Here is a 27,293-nt window from a genome sequence, read left to right as displayed (position 1 = left end):
TTCTATTGACATTGAAAATGTGGATACAATTTACCAAAAGGAACTGGGTGAACTGCAGAATTGTGACTCTCTGAAAGATGCATTCAAGTCAAGCAGCCTTCCTAATTTCTATGCATCTCTCCCCTCTGAGACATATCATAATCTCAGGAACCATGCACTCAAAATGGCAGCCATCTTTGGCAGCACTTATGTATGTGAACAGACTTTTTCCAGAATGAATCATCTGAAATTTACAACCAGATCTAGACTAACTGATGCACACTTGCATCACTTGTTATGACTAGCAGTGACAAATATGGAACCGGACATTGACCATCTCATTAGCCAAAAGCAGGCCCATAGTTCCCACTGAAATACTGGTAAGTTTGTTGATTTAACTTTACTTGTTCTTCATTTTATTTTATTTATTTATTTTTTTAATTTACACTTTTTTTTTAATCTGATGCAGAACATCATCAGGAAACAACCTTCATTCTAGAGTGGAATCCAAAGTACAGAAATCAGTAGCCAACTATGCCCAAGGACAACCTGTCACAGAGTAAAGTTTGGGCCACACCACCCCTAGTGATGTACATGTATCTACTGAAAGGCTTCTGGAAGTGCACATCTCACCACTACAATCAGAAAATAACAATCGAGATCAGCACCCCAAGGAGATGACATTTGTAGTTCTAAAAAACAAAAATAAGAAATGGAGCTCCAGAAAGGAGATTACAGACCAGTCACAAAAAAGACAGATGGCTGTCAGTGGGCAGACCTCTACTGGGTCTCAAGGGAAATCTGTCACTGGGGCCACCTCACCCTGGCAAGATGGGATTGGGTCCTGGAAGGGGACTGATTGGATCAAAGCATGGTCTGAATGGTGGGAATCGGCTGGGGGTCTCACCAGGCCTTGGGATGAGTGAATTGATTGGGTCCCCAACATAGAGAAGAGTTGGCCTTTCATCATATTCACCCCCATAATTCCTGGAGGAAGGAGGGAACTGGGAGGAAAGGGCCTGAGGTATCAGGGGTTGGGATAGAATGGAACAGGGTGGGGCAGGAACATCGCTTGTTGCCTCTGGACTTCTTTTCTTTGTTTGTGTCTCTTCCTGTAGAGTTCTTTCCAATCTGTGTCTCGAACTCTGACAGTGTTATCTCGAAAATCCCGCAGATATAAACACCTCCACAGGAGTGGGTCATTTGAAGCAATGAACAAGTCAAGACAAAACGCAAAGACAGGACAGAATGGACATCCAAAAGTTGGAAGATCTGTAGTTTTAACTCCAATGGGAGGAAACCAACCCAAATGTGTCTGGCAAGTTCAGTGCTTGTCCGGTAAATGCCAAGAGAGGATACACCAGCTGGTCCTTAAAGAGGCGGGAGAGCTTCGGAAGATCTTTGTAAATCTTGGCTACATTTTCCCCTGGTTCCTCTTTGCAAACAAAAGATTCTGGCAGCAGCTGCAATCTTTTCACACTTCTAATATCATTGTTTATTTTTAGTGTAGTGTTCACAACAATCAGGTTTCCCAAAGGCACACAGGTGAGAGCAGCAGAGCCACCCTCACAGAGAGGATGCAGGTACTGCAGCTTATAGACCCCACTTGACTTCCACTTCTCCATCATGGACACAGCTTTGGCTTCGGTCCCCTAAAGTAGGTAACCTGACTCCAACATGAGAAGATGTATCAACACTATCAAGGCATCACTGGAGTCAGAACAGTCAGCTGATTGATACAAGGTCTCCAAGGAATGTGGCACTTGCCCTTCCTCGGATTCACTGCAGAGCATGGGTTCTGAGGGAGAGAAAACTGTGCCCTCTTCCACATCCACATCTTGCTCCAAAATTGACTCAGCTCCAAAATTTTGACTAGTCCCTGACATACTATCATCATTCCAGACATCAGATTGGGCTGCCTATCCTTGAAATGAATCACTCAGTTGTTCATCCTGTATGCAGGCCTGATTGGAGCTGGCGGCCAAAGAGGATTGGTCATTATTCTGGAGTGAGGAATGTTCTGAATCTGTACCCCAAGGTGGGCAGCAGGCACTTGTTCTTCATTTTAAATATTGTATTTGTTCCCATTTTGTTTTTCTACTTCAAAATATATGTGCAGTGGGCATAGGAATTTGTTCATAGTTTTCTTTTTTTTTTTTAACTATAGTCTGGCCCTCCAACAGTCTGAGGGACAGTGAACTGGCCACCTGTTTAAAAATTTTGAGGACCCCTGTGCTAAACTAAGCTTCAAAATTGATAAAGAAATCGAATCTTTTGTGGATATACAAAGATTGAGGAAATTCACAACAATACCAGGTCCACAGGAAATATTTAGACATTATTCTCAACACTGACCATCACAATGGACCACCATCAAAGAAAACACCCAGAAAATAAAGATCAAAACTTAGCTTCCACAATGGCATAAAGATAACACTACACAACAGACTTTCACAAAATAAGATAAATAGAACTCCACCACACCTATCAAAACTCTCAATAAATGTCAATATAGTGAATACACTACAGAAGAGGCATAGTCTGATTGGATAAAAAAAGCAAAAGCCATGCTTATGCTGTCTCTAGGAGACACACCTCGCCTTGAAGGACAAATCAAGACTCAGAATTACGTAATTGAAAACAGTATTTCAGGGCGGCGCCTGTGGCTCAAGGAGTAGGGTGCCGGTCCCATATGCCGGAGGTGGTGGGTTGGGTTCAAACCTAGCCCCATGTCCAAAAAAACACAAAAAAAAGAAAAAAAAAAGAAAAGAAAACAGTATTTCAAGCAAATGGGAATCAGAAGGAGGAGGGTTGAAAACTTATTTTCAGATACAAGTGGATTTAAAGCAACTGAAGTTAAGAAAGACAAAGATGGACACTTTATACTGGTCAAAGGAAAACACAACAAGAAGATATTTCAATTTTAAATGTTCATGCACCCAACTTAAATGCTCCCAGATTTATGAATCAGACCTTGATGGGTCTGAGCAATATGACATCACATCACATGATAATAGCCAGGGATTTTAACACCCCTCTAACAAAACTGGATATATCTGCTAAACAGAAAATAAACAGAGATACAAAGAAATTAAATGTGACACTAGAACAAGTATATATTAACAGATATATACAGAACATACCATCTCAAAGCATTTTTCTCATTAGCCCATGGCATGTTCTCCAAAACAGACCATATCCTAGGATAAAAATCAAAACTCAGCAAAATTAAAAGAATAGAAATTATGCCTGTATCTCCTCAGAACACAAGGCAAAAAGGTGGCTCTCATCTCTGCAAAGATGTTCATCCTCACACAAAGACATAGAAATTAAACAATCTTATGTTGAGTGGTAGTTGGGTTCAGGAAGAGATAAAGAAGAAAACTATTAAATTCCTCAAACATAAGAACAATGTAGACAAAAGTTATCAAAACCTGTGGAATATAACAAAAGCAGACTTAGGAGAGAAATTTATCTCTCTAGAAACCTACATTTGAAAAACAGAAAGAAAGTGCATCAACAAACTTATGAACCATCTTGTGGTATTGGAGAGCAAACCCAATAGAAGAAAAGAAATAACCAAAATTAAACCAGAGATGAATGAAAGTGAAAACAAAAGAATCATTTAGAAAATTAATAAAATAAAAAGTTGGTTTTTTGAAAAAATAAATAAAATTGATAAACCTTTGAGCATATTAACTATAAACACAAAAGTAAAATCTCTAATAACTTCAATCAGAAACAATAAAGGGGAAATAACAACAGGTCCTACAGAGATACAAGAGATCATCTCTGAGTATTACAAGAAAATCTATATCCAGAAATTTGACAATGTGAAAGAAATGGATCAATATATGGAATTGTACCCTCTCCTAGACTTAATGAAGAAGAAATAGATCTCTTGAACAGACCAATTTCAAGAACTGAGATCGAAGAAACAATAAAAAAAATCCTAATAAAAAAATACCCTGGTCCAGATGGCTTCACACCAGAATTCTATCAAACCTTCAAAGAAGAGCTTATACTCATACTGCAGAAATTGTTCCAAAAAATTGAGAAGGAAGGAATCTTCTCCAACATGTTCTATGAACCAAATATTACCCTGATGCCATAACCAGAAAAAGACCCAACTTAAAAGGAGAATTTCAAAACCAATTTCACTGATGAATATAGATGCAAAAATTCTCAATAAAATCCCAGCCAATTGATTACAGCTACACATTGAAAAAAAATCCTTCATCACAATCAAGTAGTTTTCATCCCAAGGATGCAAGACTGGTTCAACATACGCAAGTCCATAAATACAATTCACTGTATCAACAGAAACAAAAATAAAGATATGATCCTCTCAATAGTTGCACAAAAAGCATTTAATAAAATTCAACATCGTTTTTTAATTAGAACACTAAAGAATATAGGGATAGGTGGCACATTTCTTAAACTGATAGAAGCCATCTACAATAAACCCACAGCTAATATTATACTGAATAGAATAAAACTGAAAGTTTTTCCACTTAGAACTAGAACCAGATAAGGGTGTCATCTATCACTGCTACTATTCAACATAGTGCTAGAAGTTCTAGCCAATACAATCAGGCAAGAGAAGGAAATATGGAGCATTCAAATGGGCACAGAGGAAGTCAAACTCTCACTCTGTGCCAATGATATGATCTTATACTTAGACAACACTAAAGACTCAACCATAAGACTTCTGGAAGTGATCAAGAAATACAGTAATGTCTCAGGACATAAAATCAATGTCCACAAATCAGTAGCCTTTGTATGTGACAATCGCAACCAATGTGAGAAGCTAATAAAAGACACAATTTCCTTCACAGTAGCTTAAAAAAAATCTAGGAAAATACCTAACAAAAAAGGAATGAAATTTCCTCTAAAAGAAAATTGCAAAATCCTAAGAATAGAAATAGAAGAAGGTATTAAGAAATGCAAGACCATACCATGCTCATGGCTGGGAAGAATCAACATTGTCAAAATGTCTATACTTTCCAAAGCAATCTACAGATTCAGTGCAATCCCCATTAAAATATCATCACCATACTTTCAAGATTTGGAAAAAATAATTCTTCATTTTGTATGGAACCAGAAAAAAAGCCCTGTATAATCAAGGAAATTGAAAAACAAAACCAGGAGTACGGTTCTACTAGACTTTCGGCTATGCTACAAGGCCATAGTGATCAAAACAGGATGGTATTAGCACAAAAATTGAGACATTGACCTTTGAAAATGAATAGATGAGAGATAAAATTAACATCTCACAGCCACCCGATCTTTGATAAATCAAATAAAATGTACACTGAGGAACATCCCTATTCAATAAATGGGTTTATCCAGTTGGGAGAACTGGATAAACACATGTAAAAGCACAAATAATGGTTTATCCAGTTGGGAGAACTGGATAAACATATGCAAAAGACTAGAACTGGACACACATCTCTCATCAATTATAAAAAATGATTCAATGTGGATAAAATATTTAAATTTAAGGTATGAAACAATAAAAATCCTCATAGAAAGTGTGGAGATATCGGCCTAGGGAATGTTTTTATGAAGAAGACTTCAATGAAAATTGCAACAACAAAAAGAAATAAATGGGACTTAATTAAATTAAATAGCTTCTGTAGAGTGAAGGAAGCAACAACCAAAGCAAACAGACAACTTTCAGAACGGGAAAAGATATTCAGATATTATGAATTAAACAAAAGCTTGATAACTAGGATCTACAGAGAATTCAAATTAATCAACAAAAAAAAGATCCAACAATCCCATTTATCACTGGGCAAGAGACATAAATAGAACTTTCTTTAAAGAAGACAGATGAATGGCTAACAAACATACAAAAAAAATGCTCTTTGTCCCTAATGCAAATGCAAATCAAAACTACCCTGAGATATCACCTAATCCCAGTGAGAATGGCCAGTATCATAAAATGTCAAAGCTGCAGATGCTGGCATGGATGTGGAGAGAAGGAAACACTTTTACACTGTGGGACTGCAAACTAACACAATCTTTTTGGAAGGAAGTATGGAGAATCCTTAAAGAACTCCAATTAGACTTTTCATTTGATCCTGCAATCCCATTACTAGGCACCTATCCAGAAGAAAAAAAAAAACAACCCTTTTATCATAAGGACATGTGCACTAGACTGTTTATTGTAGCTCAATTTACAATTGCCAAAATGTGGAAACAACTTAAATGCCCACCAACCCAGGAATGGATTAACAAGCTGTGGTATGTAATACTATTCATCCATTAAAAAAGATGGAGACTTTACATCTTTTGTATGAATCTGGAAAGAGGTAGAACACATTCTTTTTAGTAAATCATCACAAAAATGGAGAAGCAAGAATCCAAAATACTTAATTCTAATATGAAAGCAGTAGATGAGTTTATACAAAGAGGGGATAGGGAAATGAGGAAGCAGGGAGGAGGTGGGGGTCACAGAGGGGGTAGGGGGTCACAGTGTCCTGGGGGCAGGACACAATTATAAGAGGGACTTTGTCTAACAAATGCAATCAGTGTGTCCTAATGCTTTGTACCCTCAATGAATCCCAAACAATGAAAAAAAAATTGTTTTTGTTCTCAATTTACACAAAAATAAAGCCCTGACAAGATAACATACTAGTTAAAAAAAATAGAGCTACTGTATAATTTAGCAGCTCTATTTTGGGGTATATATTCAAAAGATTTGAAATAAGTATTTCAAAAAGATATCTGGACTCTCATGTTCATTGCAGCATTATCTCAATAGTCAAGGTATGAGAATAACTTCCATACCCACTGATGAGTAAGTGGATGAAGAAAATGTGGCATATGTATACAACAGAATATTATCCATCTTTATAAAAGAAGTAAATGCTGCCATTTGCAACAACAAAGATGGACCTGAATGACATTTTGCTAAGTAAAATATCAGACAGAAATATAAAAATTGTGTGTATGTTATCACTTACATGTGGAATTTAAAAAAAATGTTTAACTTACAAAACAGAGAGTGAACAGGTAGTTCCCAGGGGTGGAGAAAAGGAAGCAACATGGTCAAAAGGTAACGACTTGCATTTATAATATAAATAATCCTGGAGACCTAGTATCTATCATAGTGACTATTATAAATAAGAATGTATGTATACTAAAAATTTGCTAAGAGAACAGATCTAAAGATTTCACACCGGGCGGCGCCTGTGGCTCAAGGAGTAGGGCGCCGGTCCCATATGCCGGAGGTGGTGGGTTCAAACCCAGCCCCGGCCAAAAAACCAAAAAAAAAAAAAAAAAAAGATTTCACACCTTAAGTATTCACACCGAACACATAGAAAGATAACTATGTGAGGTGATGGATATGTTAATTAGCTTGATTGTGGCAATCATTTTACAGAGCATGTGCATATTATATCACTTTGCAGGTCTGAGGGCATACAATTTTTATTTGTGAACTGTACCTCAGTAAAGCTGAAAAAAACAAATCAAAACAAAACAAAAAGCCCGATGCAGTGGAAGGCACCTATAATTCCAGCTACTCAATAGGCTGAGAATGGAGAATCTTTTGAGCCCATAAATTTGATAGTTTGGGGCTGTAGTGAGTGAGGACCAGGCCACTGCACTCCAGCCTGGGCAGCAACAGAGGACAATCTTGTGACTAAAACAACAACAATGAAAAGAACCAGAAAGGAGATTATTATTGGTTCAAAGGTAATGGACCTGATAGAGATTCAGGTTTTTTTCTTATGATAGAAAAAACATGTCAGCATCATATCTTCATGATAACATAACATTGCCCATGTTTCCATCTAACAAATTATTGAATTTCCAGTAATACATACATGTAATTCCTACTACTTTATCTAATTCAAATATATTTTGTATTATATGAAGGGACCACTTCAAGTAATATTTTTTAATAGATGGCATAGACTGTATCAAAGTGCTTTGTTATTGTTTGTATAAACAGCTGGTCATGTTTAAATCATGAAGACAAAAACTTTTTTTCTATGTTTGTGTAACATAGGTGGACAAATAATTGGAAAATAACTTTAAATTCAGTAAACAATCCTACTTACACAAATTATTGTTTATATTTTTATCTCCTCTGGAATTTCATAGATTTCTAGAATATTTTAGTATTAAGATCTTATTTACATCATAATTTTTTGTATTTATCAATTAAATGTTATAACTTTGAGTTGTCGGGCTTTATATTTGTTCTAATGTTATATCTCACTGTATTTAGTCCAGATTTTTACGTGTTTACCAATGTGTTTACTTGGATTATCATTAATCATTTACCCAGTTCCTAAAGTGAGGTGGATAAAACCATCTGGATCTCAGATCTGGCAGTTCCTGCTGAGTGGCAGTCTTCCCTTTATTATAGAGTCATTTCCTTGATGTAAGAAACCTAGTTTCTTACACCCCAGACAACAGGCTGCCTGTTTGAGGAAAGCCTGTGAAATGTGTTCACAGATTTCTTTCCGTGATCCCTGCAAGATTTCTTCCAGTGAATGACTCGGAAATAAACACAGTTTGCATTATTTTATAATAGCACCTTATTCTTGATGCCTTTTAATGAACCATTCAACTTCTAGTGAATGCCAGCATTTGCTGATTGTGGGAAGTAATGGACTGTGAAGCAGGAATTGCTAGTGAGCTCTTTTTTTTAATAGTTATTATTTTGATTTCCCCAGCATCTTGGAAACAAGTCCATTAGTACAAACAGTAAATAATGCAAGAGTAATGACATTTCAGCATGTAAAATGCAGCTGTCCACCAGAACAATTTAAATACTTTAATTTACACAGGCCAGATTTTGTTGAGAATCAGTGACATAAAGTAAAGTACTCAAGACAGGGAGCAGAAGGGTGGTGGAGAAGAGGCAAGCTTCTCCCTTTTGTGGTAACATAAAAAGAAGAAAGCGCTGAATGATGCCTATGAGCAGTGCCTTTGCCCAATGACATGAGAGCGTTAAACATTTATCTTGAACTTTTACAACAAACTGTGATGGTCAAAGAGATAGCTGGAATAGTTCCACAACCATTTTAAAGAAATAACATAGCGAAGAAAGACTCAGAGCATTCTTTTATAGGATTTGGAAAAAATGGCCAGCAGTTTTCTTATACTTTTTAATTAAGTACTTCAAATGAACAAGATAAAGGCCAAGTATAACATCAGCTAATATTCAAAGAGAAAATGTATCAGAAAATCTTTACATACTAAGTGGTGAGATACAGTTATTACTGATAGGAGCCAAGTGGATTATGAGATAAACTGATAGTTCAGGAAGATTTGTAGGAGGTGTTATTACATAATGTGATATGTTTGTTAGCTTTACAGAATTAGAATTTCCATATTATCTGCAATGATGTTACTTTAAACTCAGGGAGATTAACAATTTAATTAATAAACAAATTTTCAAGAACTTGATACGTACACAGTTTGAAATTTATAATGAGAAACATGAGCTTTAAGTAGATTCAACCTATTCCATTCACCATGGTAGCCTCTAGCCACATGTGCCTATTAAGTGCTTAGTATGTTGCTAATACATTAAATAAATATACAAGTTTTATTCCAATAAGCCATTCTTTATCTCTCTACATTGATCATTCTCTTCTGCTAACCTATTCCATTCACTATGGTAGCCTCTAGCCACATGTGCCTATTAAGTGCTTAGTATGTTGCTAATACATTAAATAAATATACAAGTTTTATTCCAATAAGCCATTCTTTATCTCTCTACATTGATCATTCTCTTCTGCTAACTTATTCTTTCCTTCAATAGTAGTGCCAAAATATTAGATACATATGGGTGTTGATAATCATTTATTGGCTGGTGACTAAAATAAATTAAGAGGTCCACAGGGAAACTCCTATGAATTACTGAGTTCACAAAGTTTTGAGAGATTCTACTCAAAAAAGGGGGGGGGGTTGTGCAGCTATATGGTTGCTAAATTTATTGAATGAATACATAACGTATGGATGAGTTGAATGCTATGAAAATATTGACATATATTTTTGAGTAGGAAATACACATTAGTTAATTCTCCAAAACCTACCCCATCCCCTACCCAGGATTCACTTTCCTTTCTAAAAGTGTACTCCAGAAATCTAGAAGCCTGAGCAATATAGACTTCAACACCAGAATTGGAATGGATGGAAGGCACTGGCAAAAAGAGAACAGAATCAGAGGGACTTAGGTATTGAAATATTATTCCCACATTCATAATATTTTCTCCATTCAAGGAAGTCTTTAATAGAGACCAAAGTTCACCCTTACACAGACCTTCATGGTTACCACTTTTTCTAGGTTGAAGTTAGAATGCATATACACTGCAATTTGCCCTAGGAAAATCCCAGATAATGCTTCCATTAGATGTAGTAAGGGCTGTTAATCTTTTTAATTGAAAGAGGCTTATTCTGAGCCATGTATGTGTTACCATGGCCCGTGGAGCCATGTCCAAGAAGGCTTGAGCAAATGGTCTCTCCATGGTTGGGTTACAATTTGCTTTTCTACATTTCAGGGTGGTGTAAATACAAGTAAATTCAAAAATGGATGGATCATAAAAGGCACTATGTTTGACTAAAAAAAAAGTCACTAGTTTGACTAAAAAAAAGCAGGACATTTTGAAGAGGGACATTATAGGTTATAGGGGTTATAGGTGGGTTTAAAGATTCTTTGATTTGTAATTGGTGAATGAAACAAAAGTTTTTCTAAAGGCTTGGAATATTTTAAGTTAAGATAAGGATGTCTTGTTAATCAGACACAAGCTACTAGCCATGTACTGGACATATAACCAGACTCAAATAATCTTTTAGGTAAATTGATGACCTGTAGGTGTGGTTTAAGCTTTGTTGTGTATAACATCTGGCCTGTTAATGAGTTATAAAGGATATCTCTGTGAAGGGAGAAAGACTTGATGAAGCATGTCTGATTTTACTTCTCATAGCCAGAAACTCAGCTTTAAGGTATTTCCAGGGTCCTTGTGGCCAAGAGCGGTCCATTCAATCATCTTCTAGGGAGCATAAGATTTTATTTTAGTTAACATTAAAAAAGTGAGATATCTTGTCTTGTGGTTTTGTAACCTCTCCCAGATAGTTTCTTGACTCTAAGGCTTTCCTTAAAGTAAGAGATATTTGTTTAAGAAAAATGTTTCTTGAGCCGCTAAAGTTCTTTTGCAAAGAAGTAGAAATTCGTGATAAACAATGTTAGATTTTTCAGGTTTTGGAGGATAAGAATCTTTCCTTGTATTTGTATGCAAGTAAAAATTGCATACAATTTTTCAGGTGCATAAGGCATGTGGCATAAGAGCATGGTGTTTGGACATTCACTTAGGTTTGAATGGTGGGTAACACAACTATTTACAAGTTGTGGACTATGTACAAAATGAGTAACTTCCAGATTATTATACCTACCTCCTGAGGTTTTTATGAGAATGATATATATTTATATCAAAGTTTTATAGGGTACAAATATTTTGTTACATGGATCACTTTTATAATGCTTGAGTAACTATGATAAATGTTCCTATCACTCAGAGAGTGTTCACTGTACATGTTGGGTAGGTTTTCACCCATCTTCTTCTCTCCCATCTGCCCTGGATGACTTACATTGTTTTATTTCCCTCTATGCACTTGTTCTCAACAGTAACAATTTGACATTGAGTGCATGTGGTGTTAGTGTTTTCATCCTTTAGATACTTCACTTAGGATAATGGTCGCTAGTTCCATCCAAATTGTTGCAGCAGGCACTACTAAGTCATCTTGGTGGCTGAGTAGTACTCCACGGTATAATTATATCACATTTTGTAAATCCACTCATGAATTGATGGGCATTTGGGTCGATCTTTGAAATTATGAATTGTGCTTAGATAATTATTCAAATTCAGATTTCTTTTTGATGGAATGACTTCTTTTCTTTTTGCTAAATACCCAACATTGAGACTACTGGATCAAATGTTAGGTTGTTGTTTAGTCTTTTGAAGTACATCTGAGCTATTTTCCATAGAGGTTGTACTAACTTGTACTTCCACCAGTAGTGTATGAGCATTTCTTCTCTCTATATCCACATCAACATCTATTGTTTTTGGACTTTTAATAGAGGCTATTCTGACAGGGGTAAGAACATATCTCATTGTGGTTTTAATTTGCATTTCCCTCATGATTACTGATATTGACAATTTTTTCTTATGTTTATTAGCTAATTATAATCTTATGAAAACTTCTGTTCATGTTTTTTCCTACTTTTTAATGGGGTTGTTTGATTTTTTTCTTCTTATTTGATTGAGCTTTTTGTAGATTCCCTTCATTGGATATATAGCTTACAAATATTTTCTCCCATTCTGGAGGTTGTCTATTTTCTCTGTTAATTATTTTTTTGACTGTGAAGAAGCTTTTTAATATAATCAGGTCCCATTTATTTATTTTTGTCATCACTATTATTGACATTGCTGTAGTCCTCATAAATTCTTTGCTTAGGCTGACCTCTAGAGGAGATTTTCCAACATTTTCTTCTAGAATGGTTTCATGCCTTAAATTTAAGACTTTTCCCTGTCTTAAATTAATTTTTGCCAGGGGTTAGAAATACGAATATTATTTCACTCTTCTGCATGTGGCAATCCAATATTCTCAGCACCAATTATTCAGTGTTCTTTTTCCCCCATGTATATAGTTGTCTGCTTTGTCAAAGATCAAATGGCTGTATGGGAATGGTTTTATAACTGGGTTTTAGGCTCTGTGCCATTGATCTATGTGTCTATTTTCATATCAATACCATACTGATTTAGTTACTACTGCTTTGTGGTATAGTTGGAAGTCTGGTAATATAATGTCTCCCAATTTGTCCCTTTTGCTTAAGATTTCTTTGGCTATTCAGGCTCTTTTCTGGTTCTACATGAAGCATAGAGTTATTTTTTCTAGATTTGAGAAATATGACCTTCCTACTTTGATGGAGATTTTTATAAAGACAGCAGCTGAATTTTTTCTAATGCTTTTTCAGCATCTGTTCAGATGATCATGTGAGCTTTGTTTTGCCTCTGTTTACATAGTAAGTCATATTTATTGATTTATGTATATCGAATCATCTTTGCATCCCTGTGTCAAAGCTCACTTGTTCATGCTGGGTTGTTAGTTTTATTATTATTTATGATATGCTATTGATTTTGGTTCACCAGTATTTTATTGAGGATTTTTGCACCTATATTCATAAAGAATATTAGTTGGTAGTTTTATTTTTTCTTAATTGCATCCTTTCTTGGCTTTGACATCAAGGTAATACTGGTTTTGTAAAATGAATAAGGGAGGATTCCTTCTTTCTCAATGTTATGCAATAATTTCTATAGAATGGATACCAACTCTTCTTTTTAGGTGTGGTAAAAGTCAAGTGGGAATTCATCTGGTCCAGGCCTTTTTTTGTTGTTATTGTTGTTGTTGGAAATATTTTTATTGGTTCTTTAATCTCATCATTATTTGTCCAGAAGTTCTATTACTTCCTGATTGAGTCTTGGAAGATTATGTATTTCCAGACACTTGTCCATTTCATATACGTTTTAGACTTGAGGTGCATAGAGATTTTTATGGTATTCACAGATGATACTGTGTATTTATGTGCCTTCAGTTGAAATATCTCCTTTTTTATTTCTAATTGAGGTTGCTTGAATTCTTTTTCTTTTATTCCTGGTTAATCTAGAAAGAGGTCTATCAATTTTATTTATCTTTGCAAAGAATCACATTTTTGTTTCATTTATCTTTTGTATAATTTTGCTTTTGATTTTGTTTAGCTCTGCTCTGACTTTAGTTATTTCTTTTCTTCTGCTGGCATTGGGCTAGGTTTGGTCTTCCTCTTTTAGTCCCTTGAGATATTTCAGTAGATTGTTAGTTTGTGATTTTTCTGCCTTTTTGGTAGGTATGGAAGGCTGTGAATTTTCCCCTTAAGACCGCTTTTGCTGTACCCTATAGATTTTGATAGCTTGTATCCGCTTTGTCATTGAGTTCAAAGAAAGCTTTAATTTTCTTCTTAATTTTGTCATTGATCCAATAATCATTCAGGAGCAGGTTGTTTAATTTTCATGATTTTATGTAGAATTGAGTGTTTCTCGTGGAGTTTATTTCTAGTTTTATTTCCCTTAGCCTGAAAAGAGCATATGATATAATCAAAGATATGATTTTAATTTTTCTGAAATTATTGAACCATATTGTATGGCATAAAATATCACCAATCTTGGAGAATGTTCCATATGTTGATGTGTAGAATGTATATTCAGTAGCGTTTTGGGTAACTATGATAAATGTTCTATAAATGTTCATTATGGCCAATTGTTCTATGGTCCTTTTTAAGTCCAGTATTTATTTACTTCCTGCTTGGATGATCTGCCCAGTTCCATGAGTGTGGTATTGAAGTCCCTGGCAATCACCCTTGTTGCTGTTTATATCTCTCCTCTTAGATATGGTATAGTTTGCTTTATAAATATGAGTGTTTCTCTGTTCAGTAGATAAATATTTAGGATTTCTATTTCTTCTTATTGAAATACTCTCTTTACCATTATCTAATGACCATCTGTATCTATCTTTACTACTGTTGATTTAAGGTCAATTTTATCTAACATGAGAATGGCTATCCCTGCTTTCTTTTGGCCCCATTTGCATGGAATATTTTTTTTCTGTCATTAATGAGTCTGTAATAGTTCTTGTGGGTAAATGTGTTTCACGCAGCCAATGCCTGGCTTTTATTTTTTTATCCATCCATTCAGCCTATGTTTCTTTATTGGAGAATTTGCTCCACTTGTGTTCTGATAGAGTTGATATAAGGCTTGTTGTGTTCATCCTGTTGGTTAGTACCTTATTGCTTTTTTTTTTTTTTTTTTAACCTCTTATACTATTACTTTACTTGAGCATTGAGCTTTAGCTTTTGGGTGATTTCACACTGGAAGATGACCATTGCACTGACCTATGTATAATGTAGTACTGAGTATTTTCTGCAAGGCCGATTTGGTCTTGAAAAATTTCTTTAGTGTTTTCTTGAATGGAAAAGTCTTTATTTCTCCTTCATTTATGAAACTTCATTTCACACAATACAAAATTTTTAGGCTGGCAGTTGTTCTGTATAAGAAGACTGAAGATAGGGCCCAAATCCTGGTTTGTAAGACCATAGTTGAGAAGTCTGCAGTTAACCTGATGGGTTTTCCTTTGTCTGTTACTTGACAATTTGCACTATAGCTCTTAGGAGTTTCTCCTTCATGATTTCTTTGGCTAGTCTGATGACTATATGTCTTGGTGACTGACTCTTTGCAATGGATCTTCCAGCGTTTGTTGAGCTTCTTGTACCTGGATGTCTGAATCTTTAGCAAAAACAGTGAAATTTTTCTTGATTATTCCCTCAAATAGATTTTTCAGCCCTTGGGCATGTTCTTTTTCTCCCTCTAGGGTACCTATTATTCTTCTCTTTAGGCATTTTACACAATCCCATATAGGCTTTATTTCTCTGTTCATTATTTTTAACTGATTGATTTAATTAGAAAAAAAAAAAATGCCAGGAAGGCTATGTTAACCAGTGTGATGGAAATGTGTCAAACGGTCTATGAAACTAGTGTATGGTGCCCCATGATCACATTAATGTACACAGCTATGATTTAATAAAAAAAAAAAATAAATAAAAAATAAAAAAAAGAAAACTATCTCAAGTATCTTCAAAAAAAAAGAAAGAAAGAAAATTATCTTCAAACTCTGAAAGTCTTTCTTCTACCTGGTCCAGTCTATTCTTAAAATTTTTCACCGTGTTTTGTATTTCCTTAAATGAATCTTTCATTTCCAGAAGTTCTATTTGGTTTTTCCTTATTATGTCAATCTCATTAGTGAATTTTTTATTCATTTCCTGAATTGTTTTTCTGGTTTATTTGAATTGGTTTTCCATATTCTCCTGGATTTTGTTGGGTTACCTTATAATCCATATTTGAAATTCTTAACCTGTCATTTCAATATTTTCACTTTGATTAGTATCCCTTGTTAGAGAGCTGGTGTTCCTGTTTAGGGGTAACCTTTGACTTTGATTTTTAATACTTCTATAGTTGTTACAATGATTCTTTTTCATCTGGAGCAGCTGTTGCTCCTTAATTTTAGACTTAATTTTGTTTAGATGGGGCTTCCCCACCACTCCAAAAAAATACAAAGAGGTGTTCATAGCAAATGTTGAGTAAGAACTTAAGGCTTTGTTTGTGGGTGCCTTGATGATGATCTAGGTCTTTAATAGATTCTTTGTTTATGGTTATCTTTAGTGTGGTGATTTTATCTTTCACCTGTTGTTTGTGTCTGTAGCAGTGGTGCACTGTATGTGGGCAGATTCTTTATCTCTCTTTGATGAGAGAAGATGAAGACCTTTGAAGTCTTTTCTCTTTCCTCAGCCCTATGGTCTTCTTAGCAGTGTGAATTGTAATGGCATGCCCAGTTTAATGTCTCAGACAGTAGGTGGCATTTGTGGGTGAGAAATGACCTTGCCCTGAATGACAAAGTTAGTGAATATTGTAAATGGCCGTGCAAATTGACCTCCCAATCAGTAGATGGTGTTTGTAGGAAGCAACAGCTTTCAGTGAACAATTTTTTTGTGAGGCACACTTAATTACCCCACATAGTGAGGTGCATCTTTATTATTTGCCTCAGTGGAAGCAGATGAAGGAGTGAGGCTGGGTATGGTTGGGTTCTGTGGGCTTAATGAGCTGTTAATTATTTTGAGTATCACATTTTACTGTCAAATAATGTGCCTATTTGATGACAAATTACATGGTCACCATAAATATCCCTTTATACTCTAATTTTCTACCCTTCCATGTCTAGTTACTCTTTCCCTTGCCCTCAATTTCAAGGCAAAAGTCACAATTACATATTTTCCTTCTTTCTTGAAATAGTAAAAGGAATTCTACCCAAAGAACATCACATTCAAATCAAGGAAATTCTTTAGTGTCAGGTTGGAAGATGTCTTTGGAATTCCAGTCCTTCAGGATTTTATAATTCTTATAAACCAGGGGCTACTTGCTATTTCTCATTTTTTCCCCTTCTAAATGAAATATTTTGTTATGATTAACCTCTTATTGAAAACATTGCATTTATTAGATGTGCATATATGTGTTGGAGGAAGGAGGAACCAGACAACATATATTTTAGTTAGAAAATCACTAGTTCATAAAGAACCTCATCTGGGCTGGGCTCAGGGCTCATGCCTATAATCCCAGCACTTGGGAGGCTGAGGTGGGTGGATTGCCTGAGCTCATAAGTATGAGACCAACCTGAGCAAGAGCAAGACCCAGTCTCATAAAAAAAATAGCTAGGCATTGTGGCAGGTGCATATAGTCCCACCTACTTGGGAAGCCAAGGCAAGAGAATCACTATGTCTGGGAGTTTGAGGTTGCTGTGAGCTGTGACACTATAGCACTCTACTGAGAGCAATAGGGTGAGACTCTGTCTCAAAAAAAAAAAAAAAAGGAACCTCATCTGGATTCAATGGAGATTGTTATGCTTTAACTAGAAATCTCAGACCTTGAGTCAGAGTTAGTATCTGGATGTTGAATGGGGTTGTCTTCCTTGGAGACAGTGATTATTTCTATGTATGGAAGGAAAAGTGAATGTACACATTTGAATAAACAAAAAAGTGGTCCCTGGAAGACTGCTAGTCGCACACATCAAACCACTTTCCCCTTCTACAATAGTATTTGTATTATATCTGGGAGCCATACACCCTTGTGGTTAGATATAGCCACATGGGTAAGTTCTTACCCACAGAATATCAGCAGAAGTTTTGTCTGCTATTTTTATGGAATAGGTTGCAGAATTTCATGAATACTATCCATGCCTTCGTTTACTCCTGGCTTTTGCAATATAGAATTTGGCTGAGATACAATGATAAAAATTTAAAAATTTAATCATTTAGAAAAATAATGTCTTGTGAGATGTGAAGATGACTCTTCATGATCTCTTAGAGTAGAGCTATTTTACCAATGAAAATATTAAATATGAGATAGAAATAAACTTATATTCTTCTTTAAATTACTCAGTTATGAAAATGTCTTGTTACATAACAAATACATGATTTTATATAATAGTCAGTATGAATGGTAAACTAGGTATAGGTGAACAATATAGTGGGTGGAAGTTGCCATATGCATAGACTTTTAAATTAACAAAGTGTGAGTCATAACAAAGTTTTCTCAACTAATGTGTGTTTCCTACACACATATAAATATAATGAACATTTTCCATATAGTCATTCCTTTAATAACATGGTCCATAAAAATTTCTCTATACTCAGTATGTACACAGTTTACTTGAATTACTGCTACATGAAAAATTCTGTAATTCATATATTAACTTTATTTAGACAAATCTAACTATTTTAAACTTTACTAAATTTTATAAACTTTACCCTTAGCTAAATGCTCAAATTACTTACTAAATTGGGTAAGTAATTTGACAGTAAGTAATGTGAATATTTTACTAAAAACTCATGATGTATATTTGTGAATAAAAATAACTTTAATTAAAAACTGTGGAAATAGCAGTCACAAATTTATAGGTAAGTTCTGTACATGATGAAGGTAAGACAGGCCAGCCAGCTTTGATAAGATGGCATGGAATCTGAAGGCTGTTTGCTTCTCAATCCTGCTGTTTGGTCATTGTGAGCTGCGGTCTAATTAATTAATCCCCCTGGGATATTTTAAAATGAGAATAATAATGAACTAATTCGTGTAATTGTCATGAGAATTCAAAGATAAATAGTATGAGAAAGAAAAGGAAAATTCTATGTTATATATTACACAAATATAAACTAACCAGGTCGAAGACAATATTAGTATAATTGTACATTTAGTAGGTATGGTTAGAAATTGCCCAAAATCTTTGACCAATTTATAAATTAGAATCTTTGATTTTTGCATTAAAAGTATTTCCATTTCATTTCACTCTGTAGGTAGACATAAGAAAAAAAATTAAGAGTAATGTATAGACATATGACTTTTTCTTGTAAATCACTCTTGATTTTCAATTAGTAGGCAATAGATGAATACTATAAAGTTATTACTTATATGGCTATTATTTATATTCTATGAAAATTAGTAGTGTCCAGAAGTTTTCTAAAGTAACTCTTTAAGGGTTCGGGATAGAGAATTGTGGGTTAAGAGTAGATTTAAAGTCAGAGAGTGATAGATTTGTAAAGTCAGTTTTGTCATTTTTAATTTTATAAATTAGGAAGTGTTCCTTAATCCCTCTAGGACTCCTTTACAATTTATTTAAATATAAATCAAGTCAATGTATATTAATGAATCAAATTTTGTGCTAGACTTAGAAGAATGCATGGATACTTCTAAATTTTCCCTTGCTAATATCTGATAACACCTTAAAAATTATTAATAAAAACACAATCAAAACTCAATGCATACTACTTACTACTACCTGTGATTTTTCTTTTAAAATATTAAAATAGAAATTTTGCAAAGATGTGACATTTTTGGTTTCATTTCTTTCTAGTATCATTGTTTCACTTTTTCAATGTAGTCCCTCTAAGATGCACTCTCAAATGAGTAGGATCTCTTTTGTAAACAAAGTTGTTTTATTATTAGAAGAAATAATGACAAATTACAAAGATCAACTTTTCCTATTATATTTTAACTATATTAAGTAATTTTAGTTTATAATAACCATTTGAGTTATTTTCACAATTTTTGATTTAAACCATGTAATATTATTAAGTATCTATACATGCATTGTACAGATTTTCAAAGAGGGAAAATATCTGTAAAATTTTGCTCCTTAAGGTTTAAGAATTCTTTTCTCACAATAAATGACATACCCTATTTTTGAAAAGAAAAACATGCCCAGAATTAATATTTTTGATTTAACTTATACTTTTGAAGTGCCTTTATGAAATTTTCTTCAATACCACAGAATGGATTAATGCATTAAATGTTAATTTTTTTTTTTTTAAAAAGGCAGATTTGGGGCGGCACCTGTGGCTCAAAGGAGTATGGAGCCAGCCCCATATGCTGGAGGTGGCAGGTTCAAACCCAGCCCCGGCCGAAAAAAAAAAAAATAGCATAAAAAAAGACAGATTTGACATTTTACATTGAGCTTGAAAATTGTGAGCAATTACCAGATTGAATACTTTGTGTTGATTATCTTAACCTTTTAGTCTGAATATAAAAATGTGTGAATAAATGCATACATAAATAAACCTAAGTTCTGCATTTATGTTTTAGCTCTTATGGAAATACATCACTATGAAGTTTGCCTGACATATCTTCTACCAGAGAATCTTTCTGTTACTTTACAATCTTTGAGCTAAATTTCTATCAATCATTTTAATTTCCACTCCTTCCATGGCTCTGCTTAGCTTCTTGGGATCTGTGTAGGATGGGGGATGGCACTACTAATGTGGGAGAAACTGTTTGCCACAGTTGCTTCACCAATAGGAGCTTTATTTTTCATCTTTGAAATGTTTATTTTCTAGAAGACTTTAATTTAAAAAAAGTGTTTGGGAGCAAAAAATAAAGAAACAACATTAAAATTGCAGGTACCACAAAACTGATTGATTTTATTTAATAATTACTCAATTGGCTTATTTTTCTCCCCAAAATAATTATAAATTCTGTTGATCAAGAAACCATATTTCCTACTTTATCACTATATATACTTGTATATACACGTGTGTGTATACAAATACACACCATGGATTATGGGGGGTGTGTGTGTGTATGCCAAAGAGGGAACTTGTTTTAAACTTTGACTTTACCCAGAGATCCAATTTACCACAGAGTAGAATTATAGAAATTTCCATTCAGTTAAATTTTCTTAAATGCTCAGGAGGCTAGTATGATTCGGACATACATGAAGAAATCTAGGAATGGTTTCTTAAAGTCTACTTTGAGAGGTTATTGAATTTTAATGGTTAGGGAAACAATAGGAGTCAGATATTAAGCTCAGAAATATTCTAGAATTTCTTTTTTTTTAAATGTTAAATCATAGCTGTGTACATTTGTGCAATCAAGGGGTACAATGCGCTGGTTTCATATACAATCTGAAATATTCTCATCAAACTGTTCAATGTAGCCTTCATGGCATTTTCTTAGTTATTGTATGTAGACATTTGTATTCTGCATTTAGTAGGTTTCACCTGTACCCATTCTAAGATGCACCATAGGTGTGGCCCCACCCATTACCCTCCCTTCCCTTCCCTTGGCCCTTTCCCCATATTCTTGTGCTATAGTTGGGTTATAGCCTTCATATGAAAGCTATAATTTAGCTTCACAGTAGGGCTGAGTAATTTGGATACTTTTTCTTCCATTTCTGAGATACTTTGCTAAGAAGAATATGTTCCAGCTCCATCCATGTAAGCATGAAAGATGTAAAGTCTCCATCTTTCTTTAAGGCTGCATAATTATCCATGCTAGACATATACTACAATTTGTTAGTCCATTCATGAGTTGATGGGTACTTGGGCTTCTTCCATGACTTAGCAATTATGATGTGGGCTGCAATAAACTTTCTGGTACAGATGTCTTTGTTATATTGTGATTTTTGGTGTTCTGGGTATATACATAGTAAAGAAATTATAGAATCGAATGGCAGGTCTATTTTTAGATCTCTGAGTATTCTCCAAACATCCTTCCAAAAGGTACATATTAGTGTGCATTCCCACCAGCAGTGTAGAAGTTTGCCCTTTTCTCTGCATCCACACCAACATCTCTGGTTTTGGGATTTTGTTATGTGGGCTACTCTTACTGAGGTTAGGTGATATCCCAAAGTAGTTTTGATTTGCATTTCCCTGATGATTGAGGATGATGAGCTTTTTTTTACGTGTCTGTAGATTGTGCGTCTGTCTTCTTTGGAGAAGTTTCTCTTCAAGCCCTTGCCCACCCTGAGATGGTATCACATGTTCTTTTCTTGCTAATACGTTTGAGTTCTCTGTGAATTCTGGTTATTAGAACTTTAACGGAGGTATAATCTGCAAACAGTTTTTTCCCATTCTGAGGGTGTCTGCTTGCCCTACTTACTATGTTCTTGGCTGTGCAGAAGCTTTTTAGTTTGATCAGGTCGCAGTAAGGTATTTTTTATACTGCTTCAATTGCCTAGGGAGTCCTCCTTATAAAATATTCACCCAGGCCGATTCCTTCAAGAGTTTTCCCTGCACTTTCTTCAAGTATTTTTATGGTTTCATGTCTTAAGTTTAAATCTTTAATCCAGTGAGAGTCTATCTTAGTTAATGGTGAAAGGTGTGGGTCCAGTTTCAGTCTTTTACAGATCACCACCCAGTTCACCCAGCACCATTTGTTAAATAGGGAATCTTTTCCCCAATGAATGTTTTTAATTGGCTTGTCAAAGATCAAATAATGGTAAGTAGCTGGATTCATCTCTTGGTTCTCTATTCTGTTCCAGACATCTATGTCTCTGTTTTTGTGCCAGTACCATGTTGTTTTGATCACTATTGATTTATAGTACAGTCTCAGGTCTGGTAGCATGAATCCTCCTGCTTTGTTTTTATTGCTGAGTAATGTTTTGGCTATTTGAGTTTTTTCTGATTCCATATAAAACAAAGTATTATTTTTTCAAGATCTTTAAAATGTGACAGTGGAGCTCTGATAGGAATTGCATTAAAATTATATATTGCTTTGGGTAGTATAGACATTTTAACAATGTTGATTCTTCCCAGCCATGAGCATGGTATGTTTTTCCATTTGTTAATATTTTCAGCTATTTCTTTTCTTAAAGTTTTATAGTTCTCTTTGTAGAGACCTTTCACGTCCTTTGTTAGATAAACTCCCAAATATTTCATCTTCTTTGGCACTACTGTGAAAGGAATAGAGTCCTTGATTGTTTTTTCGGCTTGGCTATTGTTGGTAAATATAAAGGCTACAGATTTATGGGTGTTGATTTTGTAGCCTGAGACATTGCTGTATTCCTTGATCACATCTAAAAGTTTTGTAGTAGAGAATCCCTAGTGTTTTCCAGATACACGATTATGTCATCTGCAAAGAGTGAAAGTTTGATCTCTTCTGACCCCATGTGGATACGCTTGATCACCTTTTCTTCCCTAATTGCAATGGCTAAAACTTCCATTACAATGTTAAAGAGCAATGGAGACAATGGGTAACCTTGCCTGGTTCCTGATCTAAGTGGAAATGATTTTAATTTAACTTTATTCAATATGATATTGGCTGTGGGTTTGTCATTTAAGAAATGTCCCTTCTATACCAATTTTCTTAAGTGTTCTGATCATGAACGGTTGCTGGATATTATCAAAAGCTTTTCCTGTATCAATTGAGGGAATCATATGGTCTTTATTTTTTAGTTTGTTTATGTGCTGAATTATATTTATAGATTTATGTATATTGAACCAGCCTTGAGACCCTGGGATAAATCCCACTTGGTCATGGTGTATAATTTTTTGATGTGTTGTTGGATTCTGTTAGGATCTTATTGAATATTTTTGAATCAATATTCATTAGTGTTATTGGTCTATAATTTTCTTTCCTTGTTGGGTCTTTCCCTGGTTTAGGGATCAAGGTGATGTTTGCTTCACAGAATTGTGTTTGTTGGGTAGTATTCCTTCTTTTTCTATATTTTGGAAGAGGTTTAGTAATATAGGTACTAGTTCTTCTTTAAAGGTTTGTTAGAATTCTGAGGTAAAGCCATCTGGTCCTGGGCTTTTCTTTTTAGGGAGATTTTGTATAGTTGATGCTATTTCAGAACTTGATATAGGCCTATTCAACATTTCCACTTCGTTGTGGGTAAGTCTTGGTATGTGGCGTACTTCCAAGTATTGGTCGATTTCTTTCAGATTTTCATATTTCTGAGAGTAAAGTTTCTTGTAAATTTTGTTAAGGATTTTTTGACTTTCTGAGGGGTCTATTGTTATCTCATCTTTACCATTTCTGATTGATGAAATTAGAGATTTACTATTTCTTTCCTGGTTAGGCTGGCAAAATGTTTATCTATTTTATTGACCTTTTAAAAAAACCAACTTTTGAATTTACTTATCTGTTGTATAATTCTGTTGTTTTCAATTTCATTTAATTCTGCTCTGGTTTTGGTTATTTCTTTTCTTCTGCTGGGTTTGGTGTTGGGATGTTCTTCCTTCTCCAGTTGCTTGAGATGTCCCATTAAGTTATTAACTTCTTCTCTATCCGTTTTTTTGAGGAAGGCTTGCAGTGCCTCTTAGGACTGCCTTTGCAGTATCCAAGAGGTTCTGATAATTCCTGTCTTCATTCTTGTTTTGTTTCAAAAATTTGGTGATTTCCTTCTTTGTCTCATCTATAACCCATCTATCCTTCAGCATAAGGTTATTTAGCTTCCTAGTTCTGGTATGGGTATGCAGATTCCTGTTGTTATTGAGTTTAACTTTTATTCCATTATGGTCTGAGAAGATGCGAGGGATAATTTCTATTTTTTTAAATTTGCTGAGGTTAGATTTGTGGCCCAGGATGTGGTCGATTTTGGAGTATGTTCTGTGGGCTGATGAGAAGAATGTGTATTCAGTTTTGTTGGGATGAAATGTTGGGCAGGGGGTGGCGCACACAGTTCTGGGAGTGCCTGGAGCCCAGTGACTTTGGCAAAGAGGGCCCAAGGCTCTGACAGTCTCTGGCCAGAGACTTAACAGATGTTAAGATGTCTGTTAAGTCCAGATGTTGAATGGTTAAGTTTAAATCTAAAATTTCTTTGCTTAGCTTCTCTTGGAGGATCTATCCTGCACTGCTTAAGGGTGTTAAAATCTCCAACTACTATGGAATGGAGGAAATCAAGTTGGTCATGTCTATTAGAGTTTCTCTTATAAATTGAGGTGCGTTCTGGTTGGGTGCATAAATATTAATAACTGAAATCTAATCATATTGAGTTTTACCTTTAACAAATATAAAGTGTCCTTCCTTATCCTTCCTTATTTTGGTTGGTTTAAAGCCTATTGCATCTGTGAATAGGATTGAAATGCCTGCTTTTTTCTGCTTTCCATTTACCTGGAGTATAGATGATCATCCCTTCACCTTGAGTCTATATTTGTCTTTTAATGTAAGATGCGATTCTTGTATGCAGCAGATATCTGGCTTGAGTTTTGTATCCAGTCAGCTAACCTGTGCCTCTTTAGAGGACAATTTAAACCATTCACATTAATTGAGAATTTGATAAGCCTTTCGAGAGTCCAGTGGACATTTTTAATCCTTTTGCAACTGTGGAAGTTGGAATTTGATCACAATTTTCTGGGTGGGTTTAGTCTTGTGGTGGAGGATTATGCTGGTCTTTATGGAGTATAGGTCTGAGAATATCCTGGAGAGCTGGTTTAGTTGTGACAAATTTATTCAACATGTGAATGTCATTAAAGTATTTAATTTCTCCATCATAAATGAAATTCAGTTTAGCTGGGTACAGGATCCTAGGTTGAAAGTTATTTTGTTTTTGGATATTAAAAGTCAATGACCATCCTCTTCTAGCTTGAAAAGTTTCAGCAGAGAGATCTACAGTTATTCTAATATTCCCCTTGTAGGTGATGTTTTTCTTTCATCTGGCTGCTTTCAGAATTTTCTCATTCATATTTACTTTAGCAAAATTGATTATGATGTGTCTGGGAGATGTCTTATTCGTGTTGAGTCATGCTGGAGTTCTGAAACTGTCTGCTATCTGAATTTCAGAATCTCTTGGCATGTCTGGGAAGTTCTCATTCATAATCTCATGGAGAAGAGACTCTGTGCCTTGTGAAACCACTTCATCACTTTCGGGGATCCCTATAAGACGAATATTGGTTTTCTTCAAATTATCCCAGAGCTCTCTGAGAGAGTGATCTGTTTTTGCCCTCCATTTCTCTTCCTCTTTGAGAGTTTGGGAGTGTTCGAAAGCTTTGTCTTCAATGTCAGAAATACTTTCTTCTGCTTGGTTTATTCTGTTACTGAGGGATTCTACTGTGTTTCTCAGATCTTTGAGGGCTGCAACTTCTTGTCTCAATATGTCAAAATATTTGGTCATTTGGTCTTTGGATTCGTTGAATTCTTGAGACATCTTTTGGGTTACTGCTTGGAATTCTAATTCGGTCTTATTTGCTATCCAGATTCTGAATTCAATTTCCGACATCTCAGCTATTTGTTTGTGCATGGGATCTTTTGCTGTGTCTGCCCATTGAACCTTGGTGGAGTTGATCTACTCTGATTATTCATATTGCCAGAGTATTTCCTTTGATTTCGTCTCATGACTGTTTTTCGCCATTGCCTCTGGCCATCCTCAGAGTTGGGGTCATGTCTCTCAGAGATTAGACCAGGGGGAATCACTCTATTGTTGCTGGATCTTTGTAGGGAGTAACCCTGTGTAGGTCTTCTGGGGCTGCCCCACCAGGGAGTTCTTGTGGGAGCAGATCCAGAGTGCGACACCCCCAGTTCCAGCAACAGTGCGAGGGGTGGTGCACACAGTTCTGGGTGTGCCTGGTGCCCAGTGACTTTGGCACAGAGGGCCCAAGGCTCCGGCAGTCTCTGGCCGGGAGAATGGCTCTGCTCAGAGGCAGGGAGGGCTCCAGAGGTCATGCGGCTACCAGAGTCCCTGGCCAGATGGGAGGGTGGTATGGAGGAAGGGAGGGTACAGGAGGGAGGATCCAGGATTGCAGCGGCTCCTGGAGTTCCTGGTTAGGGCGTGAGGAGGCCCGGTCGGTGGGGTAGCGAGTCCCTGTGCAGCTGTTCCCAAGGTCCGGGAGGGTCCCTGCACAGTTCTTACTGGGTCCAGGAGAGTGCTGATCACGGGTCCCAGTGCAACTCTTCCAGAGGCGGGAGGGTGCGGATCCAAGCAATTCTCTTGCCTCAGCCTCCCAATTAGCTGGGACTACAGGCACCTGCCACAATACCTGACTATTTTTTGAGATGAGGTCTTGCTGTAGCTCAGGTTGGTCTGGAACCCATGATCTCAGGCAATCCACCCACCTTGGCGTCCCAGAGTGCTGGGATTACAGGCAAGTGCCACCACTTCTGGCTCTGAAAATGGTCAATATCATGTATGTTTCATGACAACAAAGTGTGCCAGCAGAAACTCTTGGTGAGGCAAGGGTTAGCTTCAGAATAATGATGGAGCTCTGTCCTCAGGAGGACAGGGGAGGAAGAGCAACCACAAAGTCCAGATGGAAGGCAGCAGAGAAAAGACAGTCCAGAGCTAGAATTTCTGTATTCAGTTATAAGTTATTTAAAGTTTGTATAGATCATATCTCTCTTTTTCTTCCTGTGGCTCCTATACTGAGATTCTGTAATAATTCAAACATATTTTTATTTTCTATGTCTAATGCAATCAGACTTCTTATACCATTCAGAAAAAAATCC

At 35.6% G+C, this 27,293-nt stretch overlaps 1 pseudogene; it reads right to left on the bottom strand.

Moving 5' to 3' along the window:
- Positions 1-420: 420 nt before the first annotated feature.
- Positions 421-27,293, bottom strand: part of LOC128590270 (F-box only protein 7-like) — a 50,826-nt pseudogene continuing 23,953 nt past the window's right edge.

Source organism: Nycticebus coucang, chromosome 1 (genome assembly GCF_027406575.1).
Source record: "Nycticebus coucang isolate mNycCou1 chromosome 1, mNycCou1.pri, whole genome shotgun sequence".
NCBI lineage: Eukaryota > Metazoa > Chordata > Mammalia > Primates > Lorisidae > Nycticebus > Nycticebus coucang.
The sequence above is the reverse complement of the archived record's forward strand: the minus strand, read 5'-3'. Positions and strand labels throughout refer to the sequence as shown.